This window comes from Uranotaenia lowii, chromosome 3 (genome assembly GCF_029784155.1).
Source record: "Uranotaenia lowii strain MFRU-FL chromosome 3, ASM2978415v1, whole genome shotgun sequence".
NCBI classification, from domain to species: Eukaryota; Metazoa; Arthropoda; class Insecta; order Diptera; family Culicidae; genus Uranotaenia; species Uranotaenia lowii.
In genome coordinates, this window is record NC_073693.1 from 190078249 (window position 1) to 190098875 (window position 20627).

The following is a 20627-nucleotide window of genomic DNA, read 5'->3' on the forward strand; positions in this document are numbered from 1 at the left end:
GCTACTACCAAATCGTCAACGTAAACCAGCACGTAACAGGCTTTTTCGTCCCCCACCTTCCGATAGAGACATGGATCCGCTTTGCAGCGCTGGAAACCCTGCTTGCAAAGCGCGGAATGCAGCTTGGAATTCCATGCCCTGGCAGCTTGTTTCAGACCGTAGAGGCTCTTCCTCAGTCTGCACACCTTGTGTTCTGCTCCTTCTGCGATGAATCCGGGTGGTTGCCGCATGTATATCTCCTCCTCAAGATCGCCGTGGAGAAATGCGGTCTTGATATCGTACTGCTTAACCACCATTTTCCGCTTAGCAGCAACGGCCAACAACGTGCGGAAGGTAGTCTGGCGCACCACCGGAGCGAACACTTCGTCGTAGTCGCATCCATACTTCTGTGTGAACCCTTGGGCTACCAGACGGGCTTTGTAGCGAATGATGGTTCCTCGTTCGTCCCGCTTCGTCTTGTACGTCCACTTGCAGCCAACGACCTTTCGATTTCTCGGGGGATCTACCAATTCCCAGGTTCCGTTTTTCATCAGCGCGTCGTACTCCTCCTGCATTGCAGCCCACCAACGATCGCCGTCATCACCACCAAGGGCCTCTCGGGGGGTTTGGGGATCACCTGTTGACCGTTTGGATTTCTTGGCTCGCTTGGAATTGCGACACGTCACCACCAGTCCTTGCTTGGGTTCGGTTGCCTGAGCGTTACCACCAGTTGGCTTGTCGCGACCAGATCTGCTTGACTCATGCGATGAAGCTGAAATTTCACGAGCAGGTATACTACCTTTGAAACCAATCAAATAGTCAAGCAACTTGCCTGGAACTGCGCGCTCCCGTCCGCTGCGCCTCAACACCTGTGACACGGGTGGATTTGAAGTAGAGTGCGGGGGGAGCGCAGTGGGAATAGTCACGTCACGTGAAGGATGTACTGGTCGGTCTTCTTCGTCTGATTCGTCATCGGTAAGGATGTCTTCCATCGATTTGGGACCCTCGGATGCCGGAACGTTTCGTGAAGTAGTCGGAACCATCGTCACAGGGGTAACTGGAACGTTTCGTGCAGGATGCTGGACAACTGGTTCCTCAAAGTCCAGCTGTATGTACACCGGTTGAGGATGTTGAACCCTCACGACACCCGATGCTGATTGCGACTTTGCTCTTCCTTCATCCAGAAACGTAACATCCCGGACCTTCGTCAAAGAGCGTGTCTTGATGTTGTACACTCTATACGCCTTGGAGTTTTCCTCGTAACCAACAAGGATGCATTCTTCAGCTTTGGCATCCCATTTGCGTCGTTTTTGTTTCGGAACGTGAGCCATCACCGTAGTTCCGAAAATTCTTAGATGCGATAAATCCGGCTTTCTTCCTGACCATATTTCCTCAGGCGTCTTGGCGTGACCCTTGGTTGGTGACCGATTCAACAGATAAACGGATGTGGATACCGCTTCTGCCCAGAAGCGCTTCGGAAGACCGGCTTCGAAGAGTAAACACCGGGCTCGTTCGACGATAGACCTGTTGACACGCTCCGCCAAGCCGTTTTGCTCCGGGGTGTAATCAGTGGTTGTTTGGTGTTTGATGCCAAGTCGTTCCAAAAAGCTTTGGAAACCTCGATTTGTGTACTCCTTCCCATTGTCCGTTCGAATGGTCTTGATCTTGCAACCCTGTTGTCTTTCGGCCATACTGTGGAAGGACTGGAACGCTTGTAGCACCTCGGACTCGGACTTCGTCGCCAAAAAATAGACGAAGATCTTCCTGGATTTATCGTCCACAAACGTGATGTAGTACCGATTCTTCCCAATCGAAGGTTCCTCCATCGGTCCGCAAACGTCTGAATGGATCACCTCGAGCACCTCGTTCGCTCGTGAACCGTCTTTGCTGAAAGGTAAACGGGTTTGTTTTCCAAGGGGACAAATCTTACATGCATCACCATCATCGTCTTGAAATTGGACTCCGGATACCAGGCCATTTCGGAGTTGCTTCAGACTTCTTATGTGTAGGTGACCCATTCTGCTGTGCCAAATCGATTGAGTTCCACCGGACGAGCAAGCCAAAGATTGATGGGACTTCTGACCATCGAACTTGAATAATCCATTCACCTTCGTTCCGGTTGCGAAAACCTCTCCGTCGGAATTGACAACAGCGCACCCGCTATTTTCGAAGATGACCTTGTTCCCGTTCTCGACAATTTGGCTAACGGACAGTAAGTTTGTCGAGAGACCCGGAGTAAACTGGACATTTCGAACGTTGATTTCACCTGGGTTGAGTCGTGACTTCAGCTTCGCATCTCCGATGGACACAACAGCCATCGCTTCTTGATTGGCAGCAACCACGGTACCACTGCCTCGGCGCCGATTCTCGAGCAGATTTTCGTCGTTGGTTAAATGGGATGTGGCCCCTGAGTCGAAGTACCACTCACCATTTCGAGCTTGATCCACCGTCGACAGCACCGTGCAAAATGCGTTGTCCTTTCTGACTCCTTTCCGGTTCCTCTTCGGGCAATTCCTGGCAATGTGTCCGACCTTCGAACACGCATGGCATCTCGGACCCTTCGGCTCTTCGTTGTGAGACTTCGATTCATGATGACTTCTCAGATGGGTTTGAGAATTGTGCTGGACCTTCCGGTAGTTCTTGGTAACGAGTGCAGAACCTACCGCCGGATCCTCGCATTCTTGAAGCAGCTTGGTTTTGATGAGATCGCCTTTGATCTCGATGCCGGAATTTGAAATCGCCATTACCATCGGGCGGTACTCGGAGGGAAGGCCAGCAAGCAGCAATGCTCCAACCCATTCGTCACTGACGTCGAATCCGATGCCTCTCAGTTGGTGCGACGTTGACATGATTCGATTAACGTACTCGGCCATCGAACCACAGTTCTCAAGCTTCGTGTTGATCAGATTTCTGAGCAAACCAACCTTGCGTTCCGTGCCGGAGTCTTCAAACGCTCTCTCCAGATTCGACCAGACCTCATGTGCAGTTTCGGCTTCCTGAACGTGCACATAATTAATCGGATCCAAAAGCAGGATTATCTTCGCCTTCGCCTTGCGATCTTTTCTAGGATCAATCGTTGGCCTCGCACTGGTATCAGTAACGGTCGGCTTCACCACATCCCACAGCTCCTCCAATTCCAGGTATGTACGCACGGCAAACTTCCAACTGGACCAGTTGTCGCGCCCTGTTAGCCTTTGGATTCCGGGTAGACTTGAGATTGAAGCGCTCGGACCGTCACCGCCACCAGAACTTCCAACTGCAGAAAACATTTCGGTTCTTCAAATCTTCCTGACTGGGCCTATAACCTCTAGTATGGGGTTCAGCAGAGTTCAAGAGAAACACGTCTTGGAAGTTTGAAGTTGTATTTGCGAATGATTGAAAAACTTATGATCTAATGACATTGGAGTATCTCGATTGCTGTGATTAGTTACACCTAAGATCGGCCTACTCCAACACTTTTTTACTCTGATGATATTTGTTGATCAAATTTTCTGCGTAAGATAGATAATCTATCACACTATTATATCACAAAAATTTAGCTTTCTGAAGATTGTGTGGTCAGAGATGTTGATCAAAAAATATCATCAGAGTCAAAAGTTATGGAAGTTCAAATTTTCTGTGGTTCAAAGTCAAAGTGACGTGCGTGCTTTCAATTTCTATATACAATTATGAACGGTACAGTATGTTAAAGAAGAAGGATTTTTTGAATTTTTACTGAGTTTTATATGTTCATATGATGATGAATAAACTTATTTATAAATACCACAGTTAAAAATTATTCCACTATATATTTTTAAATAGAGATAAAAAAACGATAGAAACTAAAATACAAAAAAAAGATGTTGTTCATTCATACTTTCTTTAAGTTGTGAACTAATAAAATTCTAAAAAAATACAGCTTTTTAATTTATCGCAAATACAAATTATTTAAAAACTACCTGGCATCTCGGACTGCTAGTTTCGCTGAGTGAAAAATGCGCACGTTCGAGGTTTTAGTTCAAGATCAATTTTACCTTTCACATAAACATCACTTTTTACATGAACGTGAATGAATCATTTTAATCGTTCTTAAAAAAAATTCAAACAAGGTTTCACGTTATTTCTAGTATAACATGAACAGTCACAGTTTCTGGATAAGTTTAATTACAGTATTGATTATACAAGTTAGGGTTTTTTCACATGCGGGATGCTACAAAAGCTTAGTTTACGTGAAAAATCCCGTATAATAAATTTCTAAATTATTTTGGGTGTACGATTATCCGAAACAGCTTAACAAGTATTAACCGCATCAATCAATCAATGGGACAAACAGCAGGGTTGAGGAATAAAATGAATTTAACAAAAAGCTGGTAAGTGCCATGGGAATTTTCTCAATTGGGAAATGAATGAAATTGAAATTTTTTTGTGTTAAGTTTCAGGCTACAGTACAACACTCCAATTAGCTTATGCCCCAGATTATCATTGATAATCATCAGGAGAGATCATGGTCTTCAATGGACAGATGTCGTTTCTACTCCAAAAAAATAGAGATTTAGTTCGGGAAGACTTTCACCAATTTGCAGGCTACAAGTTTTCCCAGGGATAAACCAGGGTAGAATATGGCCCTTATTCTGCGCCGCGAGTGACGTGAGGATAGTCGAGTCACCCAAGTCACTCTATTCCGGTAGTCGGTTTAGGTGAGGAACGTCACTTCGGATGAACTTTGTGAGTTCTTACCCTATTCTCGTAGTCACCGTGGGTGAGAATCGTCGCATTCGGGTGACGATTTTAGGTGACAATTGTCGGTACCTTTTCAGGTGGCGACGAGATAGAAATGAAATGAAAAAACACGAAAATTACTGTAAAACGGGTTATTAATTGTTGAAATTCGATCATATTTTTTAACTAGTATGTTTTAATGCTTAAAAACATCAATAAACTAGTAAACACGACGAGAATTTAATGAGCAAAAAAGTATCGTCACCATCTATCGTTCAGTTAAGCGATTGTCGAACTTCAAGTAGAAGTAAATTTAAAAAAAAGTTTCCTATACAATTTTTAAAGTTGTGCTTCTTTAATTTTCAAATGTATTAGAATATTAATGCCAATAATCAATAAATTAGTAAACACGACGAGAATTTGATGAGCAAAAAAGTATCAGGTCACCATCTATCGTCCAGTTAAGCGATTGTTGAACTTCAAGTAGTAGTAACCCGCATAATCAATTACAATATATAGAGAATATTCTATATTGTCTCTAAACGTTATCGTTTATTGTAAAGTGAACAGTATATGTACAATAACACAGACCATATTAACAATCTGTATTATGATTATATGTTAAAGTACCATATGGGGAAAGGGCTGTTAAGCATGTTTACCATTCAAAAAGAGCGATTTTTTCGAACAAATATTTCATGCTACATTATTGGATACGGTTAAAATATCATCCACTTTTGGCGAGCAAAACAATCTACCTGAATGTTCTAGCTACGTTGGAATACAAAATCATAGATTTCATCAACTTCAATGGATATAGTTTGCTTATAGTAGTTTGTAGTAAAAATAACGCTCAATCATACGTTCCGCATATTGTAAAATATTTTTAAAAAGAGCTTCCCTGTACCATAACCAATATAGTTCCAATTCTTTCCCACAAAAAATAAAATAAAATTAAAAAATTTAAATGTTGAGATTTTTATTTTTTATTTCTGATATTATACATGGATTATACAATCTTACCTATTTGTGCAGATCTGCATTGTTCAGCCTTTCAGTAGATTTTTTTTCCGCTCTCCGCTCAGCAGAGATCTTTGTTTCTGTAATTTCATTAGTTTTATTTAATCTCACTAGTTTTTATCGATAATATAATATAGTTTTACTTACTTTTCGCGTTCTGTGTGTTTTTCTCAGCGTGATTCTTTTTTTTCGGAGCCATTTTGAACACAGTTTTCAGTTCCGAACCTGGCGTGGGGTTGCCGACACAAATTTTAACGAAGTGAAGTGAAAATTAGCAGATGCTGAACCCAAGAGCGAAAAAATGCATAAGCTCACAACTACATCTTAAAATAACAATATTAGTTATTATCCGCAAGAGGTGAAATGATAACGACTTGTCTAACTCATACAATGTTGTCAATGTTGTTTTTTTTTTAATTTAATGTCTAATGCTAAGAAAATATAAGGAAACTTTGTCGTACACTGTTAGAGTCCTGGATAAGGTCCAGAGACAATATTCAAAGGTTGCAAATTTTTATTCTCTTATTATACTATACTTACTAAATCATATATCATATTGTCACTGTCACTGATACGATCCTGTCATAATTTATTGAGGTAATAAAATTTTGAACATGTATAATGAAATGATACTTGGAAGATATTTCATACTGGTACTGCTACCAATATATTAAGTTAATAGTTAGTACTATATCCCCAACTGTTTTTAATTATGCGGGAAATTATTAAAAAAAATTGTTTCTGATACAATTTTTAAAGTTGTTCTTCTTTAATTTTCAAATGTAGAAGAATAGTAAAAACTTTACAAATATGTAGTTATAGTTTTTATTCTGATTTTTTTTTAATTACAATGTATAATGTTATTTATCCTTTGGCAGCAAACTATTGAATTATTAGTAGCTTGTGGGAAAGTGCACGTTTGTTCGTGATGTGCTCATTCTTGTACCATCTCATGTAAAGTACATCGTCTTAAAAAAAACTATCATAGACTATCAGCTTTAAAAAAAAAACTTTTAAATAATCTTTGAGACTTCGCGGAGATATTTTGAAATTCGGAAATGCCAAAGAATCAGTTACGGCAGAACTTTAATGCATATTAGGAACTGCATCGGGTATAGACTCGGGCAGTAGAGGCTTCGGCCAAATTTTTGTCAGTCACCGATGGAGGTTCGGTAAGTATTTCCTGTTCCTCTTCCGGATGCTTGTCGATAAACTTCAACTGGTTCGCAATTTTGACCTAGCCCGGCTGGTTTCCGTTCTTGTGTCGTGGCCTGTTCTGATTAGGGAAATTTCGATTGGTTGGTCGGTCGTTTGGGGGTGGAAAGGAAGTAAGCCGCACTCTTCGGAGATACCTTCCAAAATGTTCTTCCTGATTCGGCCGTCATGTTAACCTCTAAAAAAAATAACAATAAAAACCATTAGTAGAGAATTGGTACGCGACAATCAACTATCTTACCAAAAACAATTGTCCGCACCCAACGACCAAACGGTTTGAACAGTTTAATTGAAGTGTCATTTGTATCTTTCCATAACCAGTTGATGTGCTCGACAAACCGTATGGATGTCATCGGCTGCATTGAATTGCGAAACCACATCCGAGTCAACACCTAATAACAATTTGGTCGAAACCTTACAGTTATTTCAAACTGAAATTTTCAGGTCGTAGAATTGAACACCATAATCGCCAAAAACCTGCAATGTTTTCTTTTTATTTATTTTAATTTTTTTAAACTAATCTGAAATTTTTGTATCACTTACAATTTTTGACGTCGATTCTTGTGTTGGCGTTTCACAGCAGGTTCCCGGCTCAGATTTAATTCTAGGATTGTTCGCTTGGGTCGCGTAACCTGCCCATTTTTCCTTATTGAATGATTTGCTGACACCATACAAACCGATTACGACGTTTTTCGAACCGGAAATCGGATCCGTTGTTAAGAAATTTTATCCCGAAAATCCGAACCGCGAGCGAAATCAAAACAACACCAGCGCAATGACGACCATTTTGACAGATGTGTTCATTCAGTCACTCACCTGAATGAGATACTGTCACTTTACCCACACGGTAATTTCAAATTATTCAGAGACTGATTTGTTTTTGTTCAGGAGTCGCACCATATATGAAGAAGAAAACAACTGAGTGAGAAACCTTCAAAATTTTGAGTTGTTTTCATCTAGCGAGTTTCAAATCCCGGTACTTAGCAGAGACGCACACTTTCTCGAGTAAAATAGATGAAAACAACTCAGAGCGTTTGAAAACAAAAGTTGTTAGTCGGACGGCGACGGGTAAAATTTTAAAACTTTTTTTTATTTATTTATATATAAATATTTTAATCCCCTCTAGGTTGGTTTCCACTAGATGCGGAACAGCTTTTCGCAACTGGAATAGGCGGAAATACCGGCTAACCATGAAGTCTATTCCCACCGAGGAACAACAACCGTCGAAACCGGGGGCGATGAGAAGGAGGAAAAGTTTTGTGATAAAACGAGCGAAAATCGGAACCAACGGCGACGAAGTTGCAACTGCCAAAACCATCTCTTGCACCAATGGCTGAAGCACCAGCGGCTCCAGCTAATCCATCCTCCTTATTCAAGTAAGTAAAAATAAGTTACCAAAAATATTTTTTCCAATAGGTACGTAGTTTGAATCAGTTTTTTTTTTTCATTTTAGCAACAGCCATGCCGAGATAAACGTTGGCCAATTTCTGCTGTTCCCAATCCTTTTCCATCGCTAAATTCCTTTGTTTGCAGGAGAGGAACGATATGCCAACACAAAAATGGTGGTTGCCTCTCGCCGACTCCAGCGAAAAACAAAAGCGACGAGAAATAAACGTTTTTTATGTTTTTAAATTTGTTATCATTCATCCAAAATTTCACTTTTTTTTTTCAAAAAAATATCATCCCTTTCGAAACCGTGTCAAAAATTTATAAAATTCTGAGTTATTTTGGCTCAGACCGTTCAAACGCTTCTTTAAAATGCCTGATTGAAAACAACTCAGAATTCGCGAAAACCGCTACAATTCAGTTTTGAGTTTTGCCGCTCTAATCAAAATTTGAGTTTTCCTAGTTTTGGCGCATTTTGAATTGTTTTCCTTCAAATCTGAGTCAATGAGAATTACAGTGCACATCGACTCCGGGAATAAGGTGACAAAAGTCACGGTGACTCCGAGGTGAGGTGACAATCATCACGTCACGCGCGGCGCAGAATAAGGCTGTATATATAGCAGCTTCGAGAAACAAGAATCGGCAGCAGACCAACCATAATAACAACACCAGCAGAGATAGTCACAACTGTTCCGCCACCACCACCGCCAATCTTCGGGCGGTTCTGATTAGGCCTAACCCTGTAGAGTGGCCACAAAGTTCCGGGACTTCCAAAATCGTTGAACAACTCTTACAAAGAGAAAGTGAGTGTGTGCTGTATGTTTCCTTGAAAAATTGTCCACTTAAATAATCTTTTTGTTTCGACAGCACGTAAACGAAGCAAATTTGTGCGGGTACTAACATCCCCGACTCAGTTCCAAATAACCGTGCATGAAACCCGCCTCAGCGCTCAGAAAATTCCTCTGGTCGACGCAATCTCTCCATGTCCGCAGGTGTTTGAGCAGGTCGCAGCATCGATCCATTTAACCATGCAGCTGATTTCGAGGACCTTCCGTGACTACTTTCTATAATTCTATCATGAAGTCGAGTGCTGTGATTTTCAAATTTTTTAAGTGTTCTGCGTCAAATGATACAATTAATATTTTGAACTAAATTGTTGATTTTTTAAATGCAAATCATTGTCTTTATTAAACATAGAATAATAATTAAAATTTGGGATAAATTTTAAAAAGAGACCGCCAAACGATTCCATTCCCTGAAATACTCGAGAAGAACCCGTCTCGAACGCTCAGGAGCACCTAAAAATTACCTGCAAATTACTGGGCGAATCCGTTTCGAGTCTACAGGTAAATTTGACAGTTGTTTTCCTGAGCTGTTTTTCTGTCCTGAAATCGTCCTGTAATTTCAGCTGTTGAAAATACAGGACAGAATCCTCCCGATCACAGGAGAAAAGATTAAGTGTGTAGAATTGAGGAATCATGTTGATTTAGCCACGCAGAATAGAAACGCCGATCAAATGGCTTGCGCGAAATCGAGATTGCTTCATTACCGGCAAAGATTATCACTGTTGCATGCGCCAATCCAACATCGAACCCATCGCTCCCCTATCAACTGCAGCAACACTAAGTGTCAACATTCGTCAGATCCCTGACCTGACAGTTAAGCTAGCAAAATATTATTAGTATCTAAACAGAAAGAGAAAGAGCTTGAGGACCAGTTAGAGTGGAATCATTACATTTTAGTTAAAACGTGGTCGAGTGATCTTCGAGTTATCGATAAGCAAGTTTAACAACGTATTACCGTATAGTACAGGAGGTATTCAGTGAAGATAACTAACGTATATGAACTGTAGATTTATGAATCTTTAATTTCTTAGATAATTGCGCGCGAACTGGTGCTAAGATACCGTATTCCGTCTTTCACAATTAGACCTCATATAATTTGATGGGTAAGAACGTGTCGAAGCCACGGTAATGACTAGCTTATAACTTTACTATTATCCCCCAGTTCTCGTCATTATTTATGGTGCACTACGGACAAACGTAGGATAATTGAACAATCATACTATAATCATTCTACGGTGAGGTCACTTGGCACTTTCCCTAATAGAAACCCTTTAACATAACCTCAAACTGTTACAGATACCTACATTCTGCACAAGTAAATTGAGTTCAAGACTCACTGCAGTTGTGTGACGGTTAATCACTGACTGTAAGTCAAATCAAATTGTAACAAACAAGCATATTTCTAAAGTCAAACCTATATTTTTAGGAATTTTATATTTTTTCGTAAAGGAGATAATAATAAAATTGGTTGATTAAACCGTCGTGCAACAATCACTGATTCCAGTGGTCGCGAGTTTAGAGGAAACGCGTAGGGTCGTGTGCGAGCTTGTAGAGACGCTGCTAGCTCAGATAGAGTGCGTGAACAGTGCAGTCAATATGGTGCTAAGTGAAACAGAAAACACTAGCCCTTCAACTAGTGTCCCAACCATCCAGGCAGAGAACAGTAGCAGTAGGGATGCCTGCGATGCGTTGACGATTCCACCGAGGCCACAAGCAGCCGGAAATGATGAAGGAGCACGAGTACGGATGCGAGAAGCGGATGTTGAGCCGTCTTCTCTTCCGTTCCAAGGAGGCAGACAAGGACAGAGGGACTCGGAGGAAGTAATCATCCGGAGGTCGGGTAGTTCGGCTGGTCTAGCTGCTGTGAACGTTCTGGACGAACTGCGGTTCGACATTCAACAACGACAAAGAAGGCAGCAGCAGTTGAACGACAGCTTTACAAACCGAAGTGGTAGCAACTACGACAGGCGGATGCAGAAGGCGATTCACAATTGGCCTTTCAAGTTCCGAGGCGAAAAGGACACCACGTCCCTCAACATTTTCCTAGACCGAGTGGAGACGTTTGCCAGATCAGAGGGAATCGACGATCAGACACTTCTGGCTTCCGTAAAGCACCTGTTGCTTGAAGACGCCCTCGACTGGTACTCCAGAGCACTGCCCAGACAACCAGAAGTCGTATTTTCTTTTGCAGATTACATCGTATAGAATGTTATTTATACTCATTTTCGTATATCTGCACCTACAATGTGCGGTCCATGCATATTCTTTATCATATTTAAAAGCATTGCATGACTTTATTACGACAAGAAGTATTTATGTACATATGAACTCGACCTTTGTGTACGACAATTCGCACAAAATCCGTGAAACGACCGATATACGGTGGTCAGCCGTGATTGAGAGATTTTGTCGTGCTATGCATAAAATAATTCGAAATAAAAAACGCATATAACTGCATTGATTCGTAATAATGTGCATGCAATCGTATACCTTTGCAAATTAATTCGCATGTCTGATTTTCGTAAAACGTATTTGCTGGCAATCGTAAAAGAATACAAAAAAGTTCAATAAAATCGTTTATGATAATGGGACATCGATGATTGGAATCGATTTAAAGGAGGCTTCAAAATGTTAGTCTATTTTTAGACCATCGATGACGTGTTCTACGATTTAAAAGATTTAACCCAACAAACATTTTTTGCTGAACAACCGCTGAAACATTGTTTAGTTCTAATTTTAAATCAGCTATCTTGCTGAAAGAAGGCAACCCAAATTAAGAGAAAAGCTGCTGTTCAGCCCTTAAACATCGAGATCTGGAGAAATTAATCAGCGAAGATGACATGAAACCACATGAAACGTCAATTGACGGAGCAACAAAAAAAAACAAGAATAATGTTGACCTATGTATCTAAGCGTTGCTAGTCTCTCGAAAGAGGTCTCAGCGATTTTGTGTGTAAATTGTAGTTTATCGTATGCAGTGGGATTTCTGGGGGTTGAACTATTCCTCTGGAAGGCGAGACCATTAACCAGAAGGCGAAAAGTACGCAGCCATCACTACCGGTTCCACTACTCACCACCAGAGACCGTAAGCTACCTGAGCGAAGCGAAGAGGCAAAACGGCGAACAACCAAATTAGACGAGGCAAGAAAAGGCGCGAGGCGAGAGCAACGACCGGCTGGAGTTCAAAGCCTGCCGAGAATAACGTCCATCGGCATTTTGGATTCAAACTCTGGCGAAACAACACAGAACCAAATATACAAGTGTTACAATACCAGAAGCCGAAATATTTGGACATCAGGTACAACCCGCCATTTTGCTCTCGCCGATAAACCCCAATAACTAATCCTTGGATCCTAAATTTAGGACCCCGCTATTTTTGGATAGAATTTCAACCCTGATTCGCCGTCAATTCGATTTGAATCCACCGGTACACCCGTCTGTACGCCGCTGTTTGGAGGTTATATCTGCCGCTACACAACGATAAACCCCTCGGCGGCCTTGGAGATTCAAATCTTCCGACATTCGGATTTGAATCAGCCGTTGACTTGCCGCATCGCATCCGTCGCTGGTTTGGGCTGAATTCCCACCGGCGAACTTCGGATCAGGTCAACAACAACTTCGTGCCTGGTTCAGCACCCAAGGTGGGCCAAGGAACACTAACTCACCGTAAGATCGCTACGCCTCTCGATAGTCGTTTCACCGAGGACGCCATCAACAAATCGCCGCGTCGGTGCAAGGCTCCGACCTCTTCGAACCCGAGGTTGAACCGCAACGAGGATTGGATCCAGGTGGTAGCAGCAACAGGTCAGACAAAACTTATTTTTATATTGTGAAGTGGTGGGCAAATAAAACCAAGCTTGGATTGTAACCAATAAATTAATGTGTTAAGCTAGAAGGTGGAGTTGTTTCTTCCTCCGGAAATTCTCTGCATTTTGTATTTTATTCAGTATACTTATAAGCTTGCCGACCCTAGGGATTGTTTAGGGAATCTCTGGGACGCCTGCCGACTGACTAGTGGCTAGTCTTACATGTATGTCCGATGTTTGCCAGCTAATTTTCCCCTCCCGTGTTATTTTTTTTTCATTTGAACTTGTCTCGAACTTTGAACCTACGACTTGTTTGTCTCATGCCGCAGAAGGCAGAACCAACCATGCATTCTGCGATGTATCAGAAAAGTGTCGCTCTTAAGCGACCAAAATATTTCTCAATCAAGGTCAATTTCATATGAAGAAATTGAAATTGCTACGAGAATTAAAATGTAAATTTCCCGGCAAGGCCATTTTATCATGCAAAATGAGAAATTTCGAATCATTAGACGATTCACAAGATAATTATTTTGATTCGTCATGAATAACAAAAAGTTTGATATTGCTGAAAGACGCTTTCGAAGCTACCCTTGTACAGCTGAAGGCTGTCAAATTTGAAGGTGTCAAAAATGGTTGGACAAAGGCTGAACGAGTTATTCTTCAGCCATTTTTCCCCTACTTTCTATTGACTGAAATAAAACTTCCTTATACGCTGAAACAGCGCTGAAATATTTCTTTCTTCAGCAAGAAAGCTGAAACAGCAATCAGCACCTCAAAACAGCATACGATCAGAGAATTGGCGTTTTTAATCAGCAAAAATGTTTGTTGGGAAGTTATAGAAATATACGATTTGCTTTTGGTTTAATGCCTTTGAAGCAAATCCCCTTGAATCTATATATTCCAGATAGCGTCGAGGAACCATCATGAGCTGCTGATCGAATCGTCAGGGGATCAAGTCCAGGAGCTAACAAAAAATTCATGAACGTGGAAAAAAAAATCAGCGATCAGGCAAATAATAAATGTGTACGATATATACTTGAACTTGACAGCAAAAAAACACATTTCTTTGAAACAATCTTATTTTTATTACTTTTGGGGATGAATAAACCAATTGGTTTAAAATCCTAAAAAAAAAATTTTTTTTCAACTGACGAAAAATGAGAGCCCTGCCGTCCAGTCGACCAAATAAGTCCCCAAACTTCCCATATTGTTACGAAAAATGTCGTATATTACAACCTCAATCATCTATATGATGATGTGAATTGTCATAGTATATTCCAAAAAGAATCACACAGTAAACGAAAATTACCGAGCCCAGTAATTTTGTTACCGAAATTCTAACATGTGTAAATCGTTAAACTGTTCGGTAATTTTTAAAAAAGAAACGAACATCGGTAAATGAAGTATCTATTTACCGATGTTCGTTTATTTTTTACCGAAAAAATTACCGAACAGTTTAACGATTTACACATGTTAAGATTTCGGTAAAAAAATTACCGAACTCGGTAATTTTCGTTTACTGTGCAGGGTAGTCGTAAATGATGCGCATGACAAAGTCGTGCAAATCGTAATTTAATACAATCCAAATCAAGAATATGTTTGCTAATGTACCTATATGGCCTCCAAAATGATACGTATATACTGGTTTTGCTACATTATATACGATATGTTTACACGTATATTTGCACGTATATTTGCGTTGCAAATTCGAAATACCCACCAAATGGTTGTCTGGGTGGCCCAACGTCGCCTGTATTCCTGGCAAGCATTCAAGCAAGAAATTCGACGGGAATTCCTGCCTAGCGGGTATGCTCAGATCCTGAGGTTAGAAGCCAGCTTCCGTTTTCAAGGTGCCAACGAAACGTTCGATAAGTTCTTCCGTGACATCTCTACCCGCATACATAAAAACTTTATCTCAAACAGTCTATACGTAACATCTACGGCTCCAGAAAGAGTGATTGGCTGACATGAATAAAGCTCTAGTAATTGCTTTTGCTATTTTCGAGCAGTTTTGTTAGTCAATTTCTTCGAATGGCATGCATATTTTTAATTCGGAGCAGGTTGAAAGTAAATGTTTTACTCAGCTTTTTCATATCTAGCTGAGCAAATGCTTTCAAATGTTGCCATTCAAAAGTTCGAGCAGAGTAAAAGCTATCGAAGCAATTGCTATTTTTTTATTCATACCACCTATTGTCTCTGTAACTGTAGCTATTGTATTAAACTTTATTTCTTAAGCGATAAGAACAAAACATGAACGTTTATATGGAAAAGTGATGGTATCTGAAAAGGTAAATGAACGGTTTTAAGGATTACTTCGATTTCATAATAATCGTAAAATTGATCGCAAACCGTTATCCGTAGTGTTCATGCCTCGCCTGTCACTCACGTAAAAAAAAGCCAAAATGAGGGTGCCAGAGATGCCAGCGGTTTTTCAAAAAAAAAAAAAACAGCTTACATTGATGGACATATATTTGCTAGGTTTCATAAGCAAATAATTGGCAGATTTCTGTTGATGTCGTAGGAATTGATCTAAATTTTCGTCAAAAACAATTAAGTTTAAATCATTATGAACTTGCTATTTCAATTTATGCACGAGCCGTGAGTGAATCTTTTATTTGAATGAAAATATTTACCAAATGGAGATAACATCTAAGTAAAAATGAAAAATATCGAATTGGGTTTTGTCGAAAATTCACAAAAGTAAGAACATTTTTAAGAAATTTTTACGCTGATACTGGTTTGAAATTAATGTTCTGTATGTATTCTGTAATCGATTTCAATCACTGTAGGTAGTTAATTGAAGAAGGTTCAATTATGTTTAAGGTATATCTCTGCATTTTGCTTCTTCTTCGCGTTTGCCATTTTTTCCGTTCACTGTGTCATCGTACTTTTAAACTTATAAATTTTTGTTTCAATTATATATATAGATTAAAGTTTTTGGATAAAAAAAAGTACAAAACTGTAAAAAACCTAAAATTGGCACCACTGCCCCACACCGGCTGAATGGGTCGATTCACGATGACGTATTCTCCCTTTTGTGGTGACAGTTCGCACGTCCTGTTTACAAAATTTTACGAACGAGAAATGGGGTGCGGCGAAATTTTTCGTGTAGCTTCACGGTCAAGAAATTTAACTCAAAACTCAGTTTAAGGATAGCAAAAAACCAAGTTCCATTTTGTGAATTAAATTTAGCGCATTTTTTGGTTTCTCATGTTTATCTCTTTGGAAATGAACAGAAGTTAAAAATTCGTAAAAACAAATCGAAATGGAGGTTTGTTTATTAAAATGTTTCAACATGTTTTCAAACCCTTCTTCAACAAATTGGTTCTGGGCCAACCCACTTTGAATATTCTGGGAAAGCGCGTTTACTTGAAACAAAAAGTCCCACAAATGTCCAAATGTGGAAACTTCTAAATAATTTAAATAAGCCGAATCGATTGTCCGGATATTTCTTGTGTTATTTTGACCGGAAGCTGTAAAACAAATGCACATACTTATACGACAACACTATTCAGGGACAGAAGAATATAGTATAGGAAAATTCTCCGGAAATACGAAATACAAATAATATTTTTACGATATAATATTTCCGAGGAATAAAAATAACGTCAGTTAAACCACTGATGAAGTTAAACCACTAATCACACGCACTGACATGAGACTTATAGTACAACATTCCTTTCAGTTTTTGGCTAGAAGCCTCCCTCCTATTGTCGACATTGCGCGGCAGCAATTCGAGCATGAAAATATAACTCGACATTTCCGTTAACTTTCGAGCAGCGCCAAAAATCGAAATCGAGTGTCCACCCAAGCAACCCGAATTCCCTTAAAAAGGTTCCATAGAAGCTTAATCAGCTCTCGTTTGTGTCTGAAGAGAATGCTAATCAGCCCAAAATTTAAGTTCTTAAAGCTACTTTCAAGTTCGTTTAGGGGGCTGTAGAGAACGCTATTCAGCTTCTAAGAGAATGTCAAGAAACTTCTACGCGCCGAAAAAAAAATCCAATTGACAGATTGCTCTGACAACCACATGTCAGATTGCTAGGTTGCCGGTCTATCATGGTCTATCTCATTGATTTTAATTATATTGTTTTGATTACAAAAGCTGCTTACACGCCTAGAGAATTGAACCGCTGCTCTCTAGGTTGCAATGAAACTCACCAGCCTCTCGACCAATCCAGCAATAGCTAATTGCCACTGTAATGACTAGTATTTAAACTTAATGTCATTTGAGATGATTGAGTGGGTTGGTCAATAGAAAGTACCTTATTTCGTTCAAAAGACTTTCAGTACACAATATGAATCATAACAAAAATTCGCATCATCAAAAATTTATTCGAATATCTTATTTAACATTTATAAGAAAAACTCGAAAAAATCTTGAGTTCCATTTGTAAATATCAGTACAGATATAAACAAAATAAATACCATGACGAGAAATTGACAGACATTTTTGACATGTCGCTTAGAATTCCCACATAGGTTCTTTAAAACACCTTCAAGTATCTTAATGGTGCGCTTTAGAATGTTACGCGAGCGTTATCGACCTTCTTAAAAAACATTTTTGACATGTCGCTTAGATTTCCCATATAAGTTCTTTAAAACACCTTCAAGTATCTTAATGGTGCGTTTTGGAATGTTACGCGAACTTTATCGACCTTCTTGAAAGAAGTTCCATTAAAAGCGCTTAGAAGTTCCGTTATCGATAGTTTAACCTTTCAAAGGGCGATGGAAATTCCTGAGTAACTTTTACGCGACAAGAGTCACCTGAGGTTCCCGTAATACATTTTTTCAGCCAAATGTGAACTTCGGAGTTCGGAGTTAAGTAAAAACGCGACTTTTGGTTGCTTGGGCAGTCAGTGGTCAGTGTTTTAACTTTTAAGTTTAAGTCCATTTATTCCAGCTGGATTAACAAACAAAATGATTGATTTTTCATTATTTGATACTTAAAACATCTAATTTTTTTTCAATTTTATTTATCCCAAAATTGAGCTAAGAAATTTCGCCAAAAACGTGTGAATGAGAATTAAATGATGACCGATATGTTTGCTTTGCTTCCTCAGCGTGTAGAATTGGAAAATAAGGAATCAAAACAGGAATCGCGAAATGTCAAAAACAGTGAGGCCAGGCAGTGCGTGAATCGACCTATCCCGATAGGAAATTTGACAGATGAAAAATTTCGCCGTTCACATATTTAGTAGGGTGCCGATTTAGTCTGGCTACGAATCACCATACTAAATCAATGACCCTATTTAGTTTGCCGATTAATCGGGCTACGCTCCAATATGAAATAGGTGCCATACTAAATCGACTGATGAGTACACTCAACGAAATCGACACATTGAGGCTATGTGTGAGCCTATATAGATTTTTGCAATTTGTTCCCCGAATAAAAACTATGTGTCTCGCACATACCGAAAAACATAGAAACGTTATGTGTGGTGGCACATGAAAGGCATATGTGAGACAGATTAAAGCTATAAATTTTGGCATGCAGAGGCTAAATGTGAGGCATATTATATTAATGAGCATGTCTGATGTTTATTTTCCCAATTTTCTTTTCAATTTAATAAACAAAAAGCGATAGTTCTGAAATTCATAGTGTATTTTATTGCATATAAGAGAAAGAAGATTTGGAATAGCAATCTTATAATTGTATGCCATTTGAAAAACAAATTCGTCATCGTACTTACTACCGCTGCTATCTGTAACAGGATTCAACGCATCAATCAGAATGCATTCTTGGCGCCCGGGATTGAGCTTATATTTTTTTCGTACGTTCTGGATCTTCGGGGTGGCAGTTCAGGAACCGCTAGCATCTGGCGTGTACATTACCTCCACAGTTTATTACCGTCCGTAAGGAACTGCCGGGAATCCCGAAACTCCTCCAGTTGCCGCATTTCATATTTCATATTGGTTAAACTTCCAATCTCTTCATTCACCTCTTGATTATTCGGAAACATTTTGGCGTTTTTTCCGCTTCGAATGAGCCGGAACTCAGTACCTGAAACAGAAAGATTTGCGGTTAAACGGATACACCACAAATTTTACTTTCCAACAATTGTCCATTACCTTTTTTCCATCCAGTTCCATTACAGCGGATTCCCCTGTCCACTCCTGTCCAGCAAAAATGTCTTCAAGACAAAATCTGCCAATGATGCCACTCGGAAAATGCTCTTCGATTGCCTTTTGAGCCGCACAGAAAACGCACAAAAACAAGCTTATGCCAAAATTTTCCGTCGGAGCCATTTTGAAAAGGTGAAAAAATATCATCGAGCGAAGTTCGATGATTTTTGGACAGCTTATGCACGCTTGTTTTAAAACAATCAGTCCAAATTATTTTCCTCACATTATATTTATGTGTAAACACAATAAATATTACTTTATTCTAATAAAATCGATGTGTTGAACAATTTTTGGACCGTATGTGTGGAAAAACATACACTTTAAATGTCGATTTTTTGCAGTGTAGGCTCACACAATTACGCATGATTTGGTAGCACAATAAGTTGATCGACGTAATCGGGGGGGATCGGTTAATTTAGTAGGTTTTCGTAGGACTCTATTTAGTTGGCAAACTTTAAGCCTATTTAGTATGGAATGGTCATAACTGAATTAGTTTTTGACATCTGAGTTCATCGAAGGGAAAGCTTGGCCCACGATAGCACGGAAGGCCTCGTCGGTGCTCATCAGCAGTTTGTTTGAGTGGCGAGCGCGTTTCTATCGGTTCCGTCATGACGACGTCAACTTGACCAAGTTCCCGGACATTTTCCGGGCATGCCTGAAGCCGTAATCGAAGGTGTTCATGATTCCAATGGAGGCATCGCTAACGACGCCCTCACCGTGGGCCAGTTTCTGGATGAGGGGCCGGAGGTGAGGCGAAGGAATAAAAAATTTATTTTGGAAATAAGTTTGATTGTGTTCCTCTTATTTCAATAGAAAAATCGTAAAAAAATGAGCCGGGAGCTGGAATCGAAACTCCAAGAGGAGAAGAGCAAGCTGAAGGAAGAGATGCGCGACAAGGAGGAAAGGCTGCGAATGGTTTAGGAAATCATTAGCACCCCGGTTGGGAAAGTGGGTCGTTCCAACAGCGTTGACGAATTGGCCACACCGGTTACTAGCCGGATTACTTCAACGAATGTCAATGGAGTCCTCTACACTCCAAGAACGACGAGAGTAAGTTTCATCTGAAAGTTTCCAAATCCCTCATGTTTCTAATTAATATCTGTCACAGGGCGTAGCAGTGGCCAATCCCCGTTATCGGAGGTCTCGCTCCACGGGCGAACTTTGGTTGGAACACCGGGCTGCAAATCCAGGACCACTGGGAACAATTCTACGTCCCTACTTCACCAAACGGAAGTCGGTCTCCAAACTGAGCGAGGTTCGGGACGTTACCAACGCTAAAGCCTCCAAGTACTGCCTCATTTACCAGGAGGCTGATACCGAGGGGGAAGTCGGGACAAAGATTTTCAAGGGTGACGTGATTCCGACAACTACCGGCCAGAAATTTGTTTCGCCATCCACTGGACATATTTTTACAACAGAAAAATAAAAATACCTCTACTGGAATCACTCCGAGATACGAAAATTGACCACGTACATAAATCGCCCAATTTAGTCGGATGATTCTATACTAAGCGGTCAATCAATCCGGCTATTTAGTTGGATTGGGTAGGGTTTT

At 40.1% G+C, this 20627-nt stretch overlaps 1 long non-coding RNA gene across 1 annotated transcript; it reads left to right on the plus strand.

Moving 5' to 3' along the window:
- Nucleotides 1-10056: 10056 nt before the first annotated feature.
- Nucleotides 10057-10378, plus strand: LOC129754830 (uncharacterized). The gene is made up of 3 exons (XR_008739115.1): nucleotides 10057-10113; nucleotides 10175-10246; nucleotides 10306-10378. It is a non-coding gene; the product is annotated as an uncharacterized LOC129754830 (long non-coding RNA).
- Nucleotides 10379-20627: the final 10249 nt, after the last annotated feature.